Source organism: Cupressus sempervirens, chromosome 7 (genome assembly GCF_028749045.1).
Source record: "Cupressus sempervirens isolate cs-2001-9-10 chromosome 7, ASM2874904v1, whole genome shotgun sequence".
NCBI classification, from domain to species: Eukaryota; Viridiplantae; Streptophyta; class Pinopsida; order Cupressales; family Cupressaceae; genus Cupressus; species Cupressus sempervirens.
In genome coordinates, this window is record NC_143124.1 from 106,453,740 (window position 1) to 106,466,199 (window position 12,460).

The 12,460-nt window shown below is 33.9% G+C and overlaps 1 pseudogene; it reads left to right on the forward strand.

Moving 5' to 3' along the window:
• The window catches only part of LOC149545712 (uncharacterized), a 31,005-nt pseudogene extending 19,878 nt beyond the window's left edge, over positions 1 to 11,127 (forward strand).
• Positions 11,128 to 12,460: the final 1,333 nt, after the last annotated feature.

Sequence of the window (12,460 nt, forward strand, 5' to 3'; positions counted from 1 at the left end):
CTTTCTCTTCATTAATTAGAGGGAGAGGAGTGGTTGAATCTTGTCCAAGAAAGATAAATCTTGACCTAGTGATGCTAGGGCACCTAGAGGTCCTTGGGGAAACAGTGGCAATTGACTCCAATATTCCTGTAAAGGCTTATTTGTTGGCGTATCCTTTATCCTGTCACCTATGTGCTTAGTACCCACAGAAATGAAATCAAAATCTAACATGCTAAAGACATTAACCTCTTGATTTTCTTGTTCATTAATCAACTATTTTTGTTCATCATCTAAAGTTGTAACCTGAATAGGTTGTGTGGAAATAGATGGAGGCATTATCGTGGAACTCCTTTTACATTCTTCCTTAATAGCCCTAGCCAAATGAGTCCTATGACTCAAGGGAATGTTATTCTCTTCATCTTCTTCATCCTCTACAGGAATGGTTTCCGAGACTAAAGGAATAGGAATAACCTTTCTTTGCACTTTTTTTCTATTAGTCCTTTTGATTGGAGTTTTATCCTTTTTCCTCTTAGGAGTTGATGGAGAGGCTTCTTCCTCTTGACCATCTTTTGGGGACACCTCTTCTACTTCTTCTCTAGGTCCTTGTCCCTATTCTAGTGGTGGCACTTGTGGATTATCATGAATTTGAGCAAATTCTACATTTTGGGGCACTTGGTTCTTAGATGCTTGAGTTGCCTCCCAGGCTTGAGTCCCTTCATCTTTGGGATCAACTTGATGAGTAGAAACTCTTTTCCTTTTATAGTTTCTATTTCTCGCTTTAATGTATCCAACTTTCGTATCATGTTGATACACCATTTTAGGCCTTATTGGAGATTGGGCTATAAATGTTGGTATTGTAACTTGTGCCCCTTTTCCCTTTATTGGGCGAGTTGTGGCCTGTAAGGCTATTGTTTGAGGAAATGGGTCCAATTTGAATGACTTATTAATCTATTCCTTAGTCAACTAGATGATATGCAACATCCTATAATTGATATCTACAATTTCTTCTTTATCAATTTCTACATTCATAACTGGTCGATCTTATATCTTATCTTGATTATACAAAGGATCTAAGACATCTGAAGTGTCTTGTTGAACAACCTTCAATGGGACCTTTATTTTCAAGGTACTTCTTGCTAAATAAAGAGTCATCCTACAATAATCCCTTATCCAAATATCGTAGTCATCTATTGTATTCATCCAATGATCCTCTAAGGCATCTTCATATTTAAATTCTTTTCCTACCAAGTATTGAACTCTGCCCATATTGTCAAAATATTAACGAGGGGAGTTATAGTCCTCTAAGGGATATTGATCCCATTCTGAATCAAAAGTCATGATATCCTGCTTCTGCTTGACTCCAAATTGACCTATGGTGATGGGTCATACCTAGGTCTTCTTATGTTGTTTTCTCACTCTGTCATATGCATATGTGAGTTGTTATGAAATCTACAAGAAAATGAGTCTATCACATGGATTCTTAGGGAGCTTCTTAGGATTTATAGTTGTACCCGCTACCCTTAGGTAGGTGAATGTCTTGAATTGGATGTAGTAGGCACCTATTTCTACAATTCTTGCTACTGCCTGTACTGACATCCTTTTTGCATAATCACCTTAAATGAATTAGATGATTGCAAAAATGAAAGAATAATTTAGTATCTTATACTCTTTACTATGATTTGACAATCTTTTCTTCACTAGAAGGTGGTATACCACATAAGGCCAGGCAAAAGCATCTTGCATGTTTCCCCTCTTGAATAATCTGGGGTAGTCCATAGTCCTTGTTGCTAAAAGATATACCAAATATGAAGTCATGTATAATCTAGGGTTGCTTTTAACTACCACTAGGTATTCATCTAGATTCTCACTAAGTATTGTCGCCTAGTCAATTGGCATCTTCACCATTTTGATGGTCTCAATGAAATGTACCATCCATATATTTAAATGCCCTACTATTGGTAGACCCATAATCCTTCTCAAAAGCACAATAGAATATCCAATATCATCCTTTTATATAACCTCTTGTCATGTCTACCTTTCCCACTCTTTACCCCACATGTGTTTTATCAATCAGATATGATGATTTAATAATCTTTGTAGCCTTCTGCTCATTGTCCCTATACCACCTTTATGCTTGATGATAAGTCAACCTAATATATTGATCTGCCCTTGGAAGATGGAATACTTTCTTGATGTTCTTTGGTCTCATATCTAGGATGATCTCTCCTATTATGCTTTTCACCACTCTCTCTTCTGATACATAATTTTCTTCCAAGGCCATAACAAGTTCTAAAGACTGCACTGAAGTAGAATGTGAGGTTGCATTAACCAACCCAGATTTGATAAATGTAGAAATCATTGGGGATCTCTCATTTGTTTTTTTGTAGAGTACTAAGAGCACATTCCAAGAAATATGACCTAATTTAGTGTCTCAAATATCTAAATGTGCATCCTAGAAGCATGATTTTGCATCCTAGAAGCGTGATTTTGATTTGACACCTTGAAACCTAAAGACCACTCATTTTGGAGCAATCTTTGCTATGAGTGAGGACATGGAGGAAGCTATTTGATCTACTCAAAATAGAAACACATTAGTTTGAAAGGTGGAAATTTAAACCCTAAGCAAACCCTAATTACTAAAAAACCAGACCCAGAATGCAAAAACATCACAAAAACACTCAAAATCCCCATTTTAGACTCTAATAGGCAATTTTTGAGTGCACCTTGTGCACCTTTAGTGTGCTCTAGGTGCAATTTTTCTCCTTAGCAAGATTTAAAAACTAAGGGTGTACACATGCACACCTTGTGGGGTGCACTTGTGTGCACCCTTTCTTTGTGTAAAGTTTTCTTAAAGATATTAATAGGGTGTGTACATGTGCACCTTGTGGGTTGCACATGTGCATACAATATGCTTGCAAGACTTAACTTTTAAAACAAAATGGTGCATAGTTGTGCACCTTAAGAAGGTGAACAACTACACACGATTGTTTTGATTTTGCCTTAGCATTTTGATTTTTTAGTTTCATGAGTAATTTTTGTGAATAAAGGTGCGCAACTTCTATTCTAGTGTTTAGTTTTGTGTGTGCTAGAAGTTGAAGATTTGGCACACCTCTATGGGTGCGAAGGTGCACTTAGATCTAGATGTAGGAGGAAATTAAATGAGGAGGAGGGAAAGGTCCTTGTATTTTATAGGCCTGGGATAAAGCACACCCTTTGGGGGTGTGCACTTTGAAAGGAAAGTGCCCTCACACTAAGGCGCCTAGCACACAAGTGCACCTTGGAAAGGTGTGCATGTGCACTAGGTGGGTTAGTGCACACATTTTCCTTATATCAAATCAAATTATGCTTAAAATATTCAATTTCTAACAATTGAGTTTTTCAGGTTGAGGGCTAGGATAGACTCAGACTACAGACTAGGGGTTGGAAAAATAGTAGGGTGTCCCCATTTCTAGGAGAAATGGGGTGTGCACTGTGAAACCACAATAGGCAACATTGTGAGACAAATTCTCCATCAAATTTAGAAATGATTAATGGACCCAATATGCATTTTTGAATCCTAGTTTTTAATGATATAGTCTATGGATGGCTCATCAAACCATACTATACCATATCCAATAGGTGTCAAATAGTGAGAATTCTCCAACTTTCTATATTTTATAGATTTATTTGTGGAATTTTATTATCCAATGAAAATTGAACTTTTATCATATTTATAATTGATTCAAGAGCATCTTGGGTGTAAGAGAAATCTTGCATCACCCAAAAATAGTTCCCTTTTTTCTTTGAATAAGGGTTTTCTCAATATAGAGTAGTTGTTTCTAGAGGCATGTTTCTTCAATATATCATCCTACTAGTTGAGGATCAATGGTATATCATGAGTATCGATAGAGTTATTACATATTTTTGGCTTATAATTTTGGTATAAAAACTTCAATCTCAATTTTGAAGGCCTTAGAGGCCCTAGATGGGTTTTAAAATGGGGTCAACTAGAGCTTATACAAGATCATCTCTATAAATCAAAAGCTAAGGATTCTAAAAAGTTGTTATAATAGCCAATGGAAGAAAAAATTCAAAAGTTATGGCCTTCTAAATTTGGGTAGACCAAAATTCCAAAAAAAATGTCAAAGGTGTATCATGCTAACTCTATATGTAGTTTCAGAGTTAGTTAGTCTCAAGGGTTAGGGTTTGCGTTCGATGTCTAAAAGCTTCTCGAGCAGTGTAAAAATACCTATATAAGGAATGCCTTTACATTTTCTAGGACAAATCTAGGTGATATTTCATAGCTTTGTGTTGCAAACAATTTTAAGGAAGGTGTCCATGTGGGTTTTCATATTGTACTACAAAATTATATAATTGTATATTTGTGGTGATAATAACAAGCCCATATTTTGTTCTCACAAATTATTATCATTTCTTTATTTTTGTTATGTTTTTGTGGTATTAAGGGGACCACCCTTCAACAAGTGATATTATAGCAGGAGATCCAAAGTTTGTAAATAGATCACTAACTCTAAGGTAGTTGCACCAAGACCATGGTTAGGGCTGAGCATGTAGATACATTACCAATTGTGAGGTAGTTTGCAATAGGGTTTCATTGAAAGTGCAAAAATGCATCCACAAAGAGAGCATAGTGAAAGAGCTATAGGTTTTATCCCTGAGGGTTTTAGATCCCTCTAGAGATAGATGCAAGTATTGGAAGAACAAATGCATAGAGGAAAAAAAAAATCGTAAGAGATGAAAGTGAGCATGAGGATGAGGAAGAAGAAAATGTTGAAGTAGAGGTATTTCTAAACCTAGAAGAAAAAGATGTTTCATGGCCATCTCCAAGATTACCGCAAAACCTAAGTTTAAGGTTCCCACATTTTTGGTAAATCTAAACCCATAAACCCTAATTGATTGGATCAACAAATTAGAGGAATACTTTGAGTATGAATATATTGAGGATCCTAATATGTTTAAATTTATGAAAGAAAAACTAAAGGGTCATGGAAAAATCCTAGGGTGAGAGATTTGTAGTTAAACAGAAGAGGAATGGAAAAAATCACTGGATGGGATCAAATGATAGATAAATTGAAGTGATAATTCATTCTTTTGGATTATAAGCTTGATCTGCTAAATAAAATGTAAGGGTTGAAGCAAGTGGGAATATTTTTTCACAAGTATACTAAGGAGTTCTACCAAGACCTGATTAGAATTGAACATGTAAGAGTTGATAAGGAGAAAATTTCTCATTATCTTAATGGGTAGAAGCTAATCATTGATGAGTCAAGTCTGGTTGGAATGAAAGGTATTGAAAAGGCATAACCATATTCTTTAAGATGAATATGAAGTTTGAGAAGAAGAATAGTGGAAGAGGTCATGGTGGAAGATATGGAAAACAGTCTTAAGGAGTCTAAAATTATGATCAAAAGAAAAATGATGAGTTAACCAGTAGCACTCATAACTAGAGGGATAGTATCTAGAAGAGGTGGTTTTCGTGGAAAATGTTTTCACTGTAGAGAAGAAGGGCATAGAGCATTTAAATGTCCCTAGTACCAAAGAAATATAGATAGAAGAACTAAAGGTCATGCAAGAGTTGCACATGTTGATGATATGCCAAATCATCCCATTATGAAGATGTTGAAAGAGGAGAAATTCTAGTTAATTGAAGAGTCTCATTGAGTGGTGAGAATGAACCTAATGAAAGGAGGATTTTTTTTTGCACAAGGTGTAAATGTGGAGATAAGTATTGTGATGTGATCATTGATGGTGGAAGAAATGACAATATGGTGTCAAAATAGATGGTCACAAAGTTAAATCTTAAGAGGTAGAAACACCTATGTCCATACCATGTTGGCTAGGTATAGGATGACCTTATATAAGGTCATGGTCAATGAGAAATTCCTAGTGAATTTCAAGATTGGAAGAAACTAAGATGAGGTACTTTTTGATATCATACCTATGGACATATGTCATATCTTGCTATGTAGGTCATTGTAGTTCGACAGACATGATGTACATGATGAGCAAGAAAATATAAACATTCTAACAAAGGATGGAGTGAAACATAAGTTGAAGAAATTGAAGAATAAAGAAGAAAAAGTATGTAATGCTTCTCAAATATGTTTTTTTGATAGAGAGGAGTTTCTCAAAGGTATGAATTGTTAGAATATGTTTTTTTTTGGTAATCCCAAAAGATGGTAAAGAAGAAGTAGAGGAAGAACCTATAGAAGTTGTGGATTTGTTGGGAGAGCTTCCTAATATTATGTTAGATAATGTACCTAATGATTTACCCCAAGTGAGAGATATTAGTCATCAAATGGACTTAATCCTAGGATACAATTTTCCAAACAAGGTGGCACAAAAAACAACACCAACAGAAAGTGAAGAGTTGAATACAAAAGTACATGTTTTTTTTACAAAAGAGGTTGATTCAAGAAAGTCTAAGTCCATGTATTCTACCAGAAATATTAACACCAAAGAAGAATATATAATGGATGATGTGCAAAAATTCATGGGCTTTCAACAAGATCACAATCAAGTACATATTTCCATTGCATAGGATATATGATATTACTGACTATTTGAGTGGAGCTATATATTTCACAAAGATAGATCTAAAGAGTGGGTAATTGCAAATTTGTATTAGAGATGCAGATGAGTAGAAGACTTCCTTCAAGACTAGGGAAGGATTGTATGAGTGTGTAGTCATGTGTTTTGGCCTAACCAATGCACCAAGAACTTTGAGGAGGCTCATGAATGAGTTACTCAAGGAATTTATGGGTAAGTTTATCATTGTTTACCTAGATGATATGTTTATCTTTGATAAGTTGATCTTTAACAATTTGGTAGGGATATGACTATTGCTTTGGTTGTTGAGAATTATTCCTAGCCATAGTTGCAGCAAAGAAGTTATTGGAAACTTATAATTGGAACAATTATTGTTTTTCCTTTGATGTCAAATCTTATGATAAGACATATTGCCACCTAATCTAAATATCATATCTATATGATTGATGAAGAGGATTCAAGAAATTGCTCATAAAAGTAGTACCTAGAGGAAAGGTTGAGTTATGGAAAGAAAGTTACAATTGATATTTGATTAGTTAGACTTTGATAAGACAAAGTCATTGTTTATAACAAGAATCTAAAGATAAACTGAGCAATAGAGAAAAAAAGAAAGGAATGTTGAGTAATTCTAGTGTCAATTGAGCCACAATAAGTGTTGGGAAAGTCTAGCGGTGATAGACCAAAAATACCAACTGATAAAGATAGTTGACATTCACCAGAAGTTTTACAATGATTGAGTGATTAAGTGATGATCAAGGGTAAGAAATTAGTTATTGTCTAGTAACAATATTGTATATGAATTTGAGGAAATCATGAATTCTAGCAAACTATGCTAATTTCTAGGGGGATGTAAAGCATGTTGAACATAATATTGATGAGTTTGATCATTGAATTTGAGGTGAGGATTAGGTATCATACCTATGATCTAATTCAATGGATGAGAATATTCTAGAAAAGAAGGAAGATGAACATATAAAATGAACTTGATAAACTAGATCATGGAAAATTTGAAAGAAAGAATTATCTATTTAAAGAGATATAGAGTCAAACTTGAAAGGTGCACAAAGGTGCATAGAGAAAGGTAGATCAAAGATGCACAAGTTTGTGATAATGAATAGAGAAGAAAAAGGAGATTGTTTGTGTAGATGCTACTGATATTGATAAATAAATCTGAGCAGTTGGCTTAAGTTTTGTTGAAAGGAAATGAATTGATTTCTAGAAGGATTTTCAAGTTAATGAAGAATAGAGATGATTATGGGGAGCTTATTAGTGAATCATCAAATAAACTAAACAATGATCCGAACCTACAAAGTGAGTTGTAATCATATAGATCAAAACCCTATTATTTTATTTCTAATCATTGTAAACAATTTGTATTGAAATCTTTTTAATAGAGGTTGACCTAAAAATCATTTGAAGTACATAATAGTCTATGTAAATCCTTTAACGAGGTAATATTCTAAAAGAAATGATCAAAGTCCTTTGACAAGGCCACTCCTAGCAGGATGATTAAATCCTCTGACTAGGTCACATATTGTAGTGCGTATTGTAAACCTTTAATAAGGTTGGGTCCTAATAGAGCTCACTTCAAAAGAGTGAAAAAGTGGTGACATGTTGCTGGTGGTTTTTCCCAAATTGGGTTTCTACATAAAATCCTAGTGTCAAACTTGTGTTGAATTCTTTATATGTTTTACATTTGATAAAGTTTATATTCAAAAAAGTATGTTATGTCTAGGACAATAATTTTATCAGTAGAATAGAGATTGAGCAATAATAGGATAAGAAGAATAGTAAATATTTTATGTTTAATTGTTCAAATGGTACTTATGGACCTTGAGTAACCGTTTCCTCTTCTTCCTATAAGTCACTACAAATTTTTCTTTCTTTATTGACTTCTTGTTTTAAAATCTATTGTTTGGTTGAGATTTTTTTATTTAAACCTTATTATCTATACTAGGGTTTCTATAATGGTTATTGCTCTTATACTAATCAAAATGAGAATATATGTATTAATAATTCATCACGAATGTACTAGTAGTAGATCATTTTTAGCTTTTTAAGGTTTGTGATTGAGTGTGTAGTACTATTAGAATGTTTCATAAAGACTTCAGGGACATGATTTAGTCATTAGTATTGGCATTTTTGAGTGAGCTACTATTGTTATAGAACATAGTGGGTATCAGCTGAGCCTTTGAAATTACAGTTGTGGACTACTTTGTGCTCAATGAATCTCTATAAAAGGATCTGCCAATACCCCAAAGTTGAAACCTTGGCTTTGAGCTCAGAACTCACCTATAAAGATTCACCAAAAAAATCTTTAAAATCGGACATAAGATTTAGAAAATCTAGATAGTGCTAAATTAATTTAGACTGCTACTAGAACTTTTACCCTTACCCTATGTTCTAACCTAATATCAAATCCTGTCGATCACAACTTTGTAGAATTCAGTTGACATAATTGTTTGATTTGTTATTAATTCTGTCAATTGTTCTTAAGATTTGGATGTTTATGTTTCTACAGCAAGCCCTTTGAAGACTACGATTATCTTGGTGAGAACATTGGGAGGTGCAGCTCTCATTGCTGTATTGTGGGTGTTGTTTATATTCAGGCACTCTTTGAGAATGATTCACAGAAAATTCCCCAGCCGCAGCAAGCTTGAAGAAGCAGGTAAACAAATGCCCTTCTATAAACAATTGATGAAATATTTGGAACTTCTACATTATAGGATATATTTGGAACACTTTACACTTTAGGATATAGTCTTTGAAGGGAATGATGGCTTAAATATTATATATTACAACTTTGATTCTTTGTTAAATAATTAAAATTGACTTACTCTTTCAAATTTAATATTTTAAATTTCTTAAAAATTGATACCTTAAGATTTGCTATAAAATGTTCATGGTTTTATAAATTGTTTAAATCTTTTAAATATCCCAAAAGTCTGTACAAATATATCAGGATCCAATTGTGCTATACTCGTTCCTTTTCTGACCTTTGAAATCCCCCATAAGTAACAAAGCTCTTTTTCTGTTTTTATGATTGCAAAATGGTTGTAGCAGAGGTGTATTTTGGAGCAGGGGAAGACAACAAGTGGGGTCATCTATATAACTACGATTCCCTTCGAGCTGCAACTAAAAATTTCGATCGAAACATGAAAATCGGGGAAGGAGGATTTGGACAAGTTTATAAGGTATCGTGACTCCCGATCGTTTAAAATGGAAGCAGACGTTTAGTCCTGTTTTGTAATCAGATCTTATTTTGTGGTTGGTAGGGATTATTTGGCGATGGCCAGGAGGTTGCAGTGAAGAAGCTTTTCCAACAGCAGTCGACGAGGTCATCGGACGAATTTATAACAGAAGTGAAGCTCATCAGTGCTGTTCATCACCGAAATCTTGTTCGTTTGCTCGGGTGTTGCACAAGAGGAATAGAGAAGCTACTGGTCTACGAATTCATGCCAAATATGAGCCTTGACAGACATCTATTTGGTTTGTTTCTATACGTCTCAGAGAAACAGAGTAATAATATTCGGTGGTTTTTTTGGGTTAATTTGTGGAAGTCCCTTCACATATTTCCCCTAACGATTGTGGCAGCAAAAACGGCGAAACCACTGAGCTGGAAAAAGAGATTTGATATCATATTGGGAACGGCACAAGGACTGGCATATTTGAACGAAGAATGCCGGCTAAAAATCCTGCATCGGGATATCAAAGCTGCAAATATACTTCTGGACAAGGATTTTCAACCTAAAATTGCAGATTTTGGCTTGGCAAGGCTCTTTCCAGAAGACCAGTCACATCTTACCACAAGAGTCGGTGGTACAAGGTAAGATTTTGTAATTACTCTTTACCTCTGTTTTCTCCCTTCTAAAATTGAATGTATAAATATTATTGTTGCCTGTGATTTTGGTGTGTGGCAGAGGTTAGACTGCACCAGAGTATGCTGTTCACGGTCAACTGACAGAAAAGGCGGACGTGTACAGCTATGGCATGCTTGTTCTCGAAATTGTGAGCGGGAGAAAGTACATAGACTCTACACTTCCACCCGACATGGAACTTCTTTTAGGATGGGTAATTAAGCTTCAAAGAAAATCTTTAATTGGGCTTATTTAAATTCTATGAGCGATATCTAGTAAGGCAATTTAAATCAAAAACTAGTGAGACATTTTGAAAAGGAAAATTGAGCTCAGCTGAGATCTTTTTAAAGTTGATGGTATCATTGTTAACTATTTGGAACTAAGATGGAATCCGATCTATATGCAGGCATGGAGTCTATATGACAAAAATGAGGTATTTAACATGGTAGACCGAAGATTAATCGAGGAAGAGCCGAGATTGAATAAAGAGGAGATATTGAAGGTAATCCAGATTGCTTTTCTGTGCACACAGGGAGCTCCTGAATTGAGACCATTAATGTCAAAAGTGGTGACTATGCTAACAAGCAATACAGATCTTCTGGCTCAGCCCACTCGCCCTGCTTTTATTGACGACTACTCCAATTCAAACGAACTGACGGGTTCAGTTAATGTTTGGTGGATGGAAGCTTCATCGGTGGCATCTTCCAAAGCAACCGTATCAGTCTCTCTCGAACCACGTTAAGATCTTTTGGCTTAAATATCATATCATTAAGTCTTCATTCCTATATTTAAAATGTTAAATAATCAAAATTGAACTTAATTTTTTCTGTTTAAGAATTTCCGACTAAGACACCCATTGAGCTCCAAATGCACTTCTTACACTTTGATTCGAGACGAAGTGAACTTTCCCAGCTGCTTGTAGTTCTTTACCTTGTGGTTGTCGTTCAGTCACACTGTTTGTGCATTTTTAGATTAAGATGCATTTTTCCGCGGCCCAATAAAATGTTATTGCCCTATTTTTACTCTCTTCGCTTTCTCTACAATACGTTTCATTGATTGATAATATAAATGGTTGGTTGTTTTGTTGAAGCTTTGTCACTTGTATTGGGTGTTCTCTTTCCTTCTTTCATCGCTAATGCTATTTTTTTTCATTATAAATACCTTCACTCAATCAAATCTATCTTCAAACAGTCTAATATTAAAATTAATAATTTTAATAATGGAATTTCAAATCCTATAAATGTAATATATATTGGTACATGAGTTTTTTATTTAAAAACAAAATAACATTTCTATATTATAAATTTAAAAAGAATAATTTTATCATTAAAATTATAAATTTTTTAAGATACATATATTTTTAGTATAATATATTATAGCTCTTCTAAATAAATGATTATAAATAGGTAAATGTAAGTTATTTAACTATTCTAATATCATGTTGCACCAATAACTATTTATTTCAATTTTTCAATTGTCATTTTGTTGCAATCAATCTCCATTGTAATATCAAATGATTATTAGCATTTCATTATGTCACCAATTTATTTACTCCATCACATCCCTTCTTAGTCATCATATGCCTAGTTAAAAAATAATAGCCCGTAATGAGTATATATAAATCTCGAATAAAATAAAATAATTATTTTTAATTACAAACCACCTACATTTAACAAAATAATCAATGCCAATTAACGAAAAAATCCAATCCTCCTTTTAAGCCATGTCATTATAATCAATTCACCTTCATTATAAAATTATAATATGCACATTAAACTATTATATTTACCTTTCTAAAATATGTCCTTTATAATTCTATCAAAATTTATAAGACTGCTTCTATTATTATCTTTATATTACTATATGATGCAACACATCTTTGATATGTTAGTGTATGGTGGGTCTATTACATAGGGGAAAAAAAAAAACAAGATTCTGTGCTTCAATATTATTAGCATTATATTGCCCTCATGTTGGAAGAGGCTATATATCAAAGAGTTAATGCCTAAAGATTTTATAATTAAAGTTACAAGTTTCAATGTATTCAAAACCATTTATAAGTCTTGGGAATATGG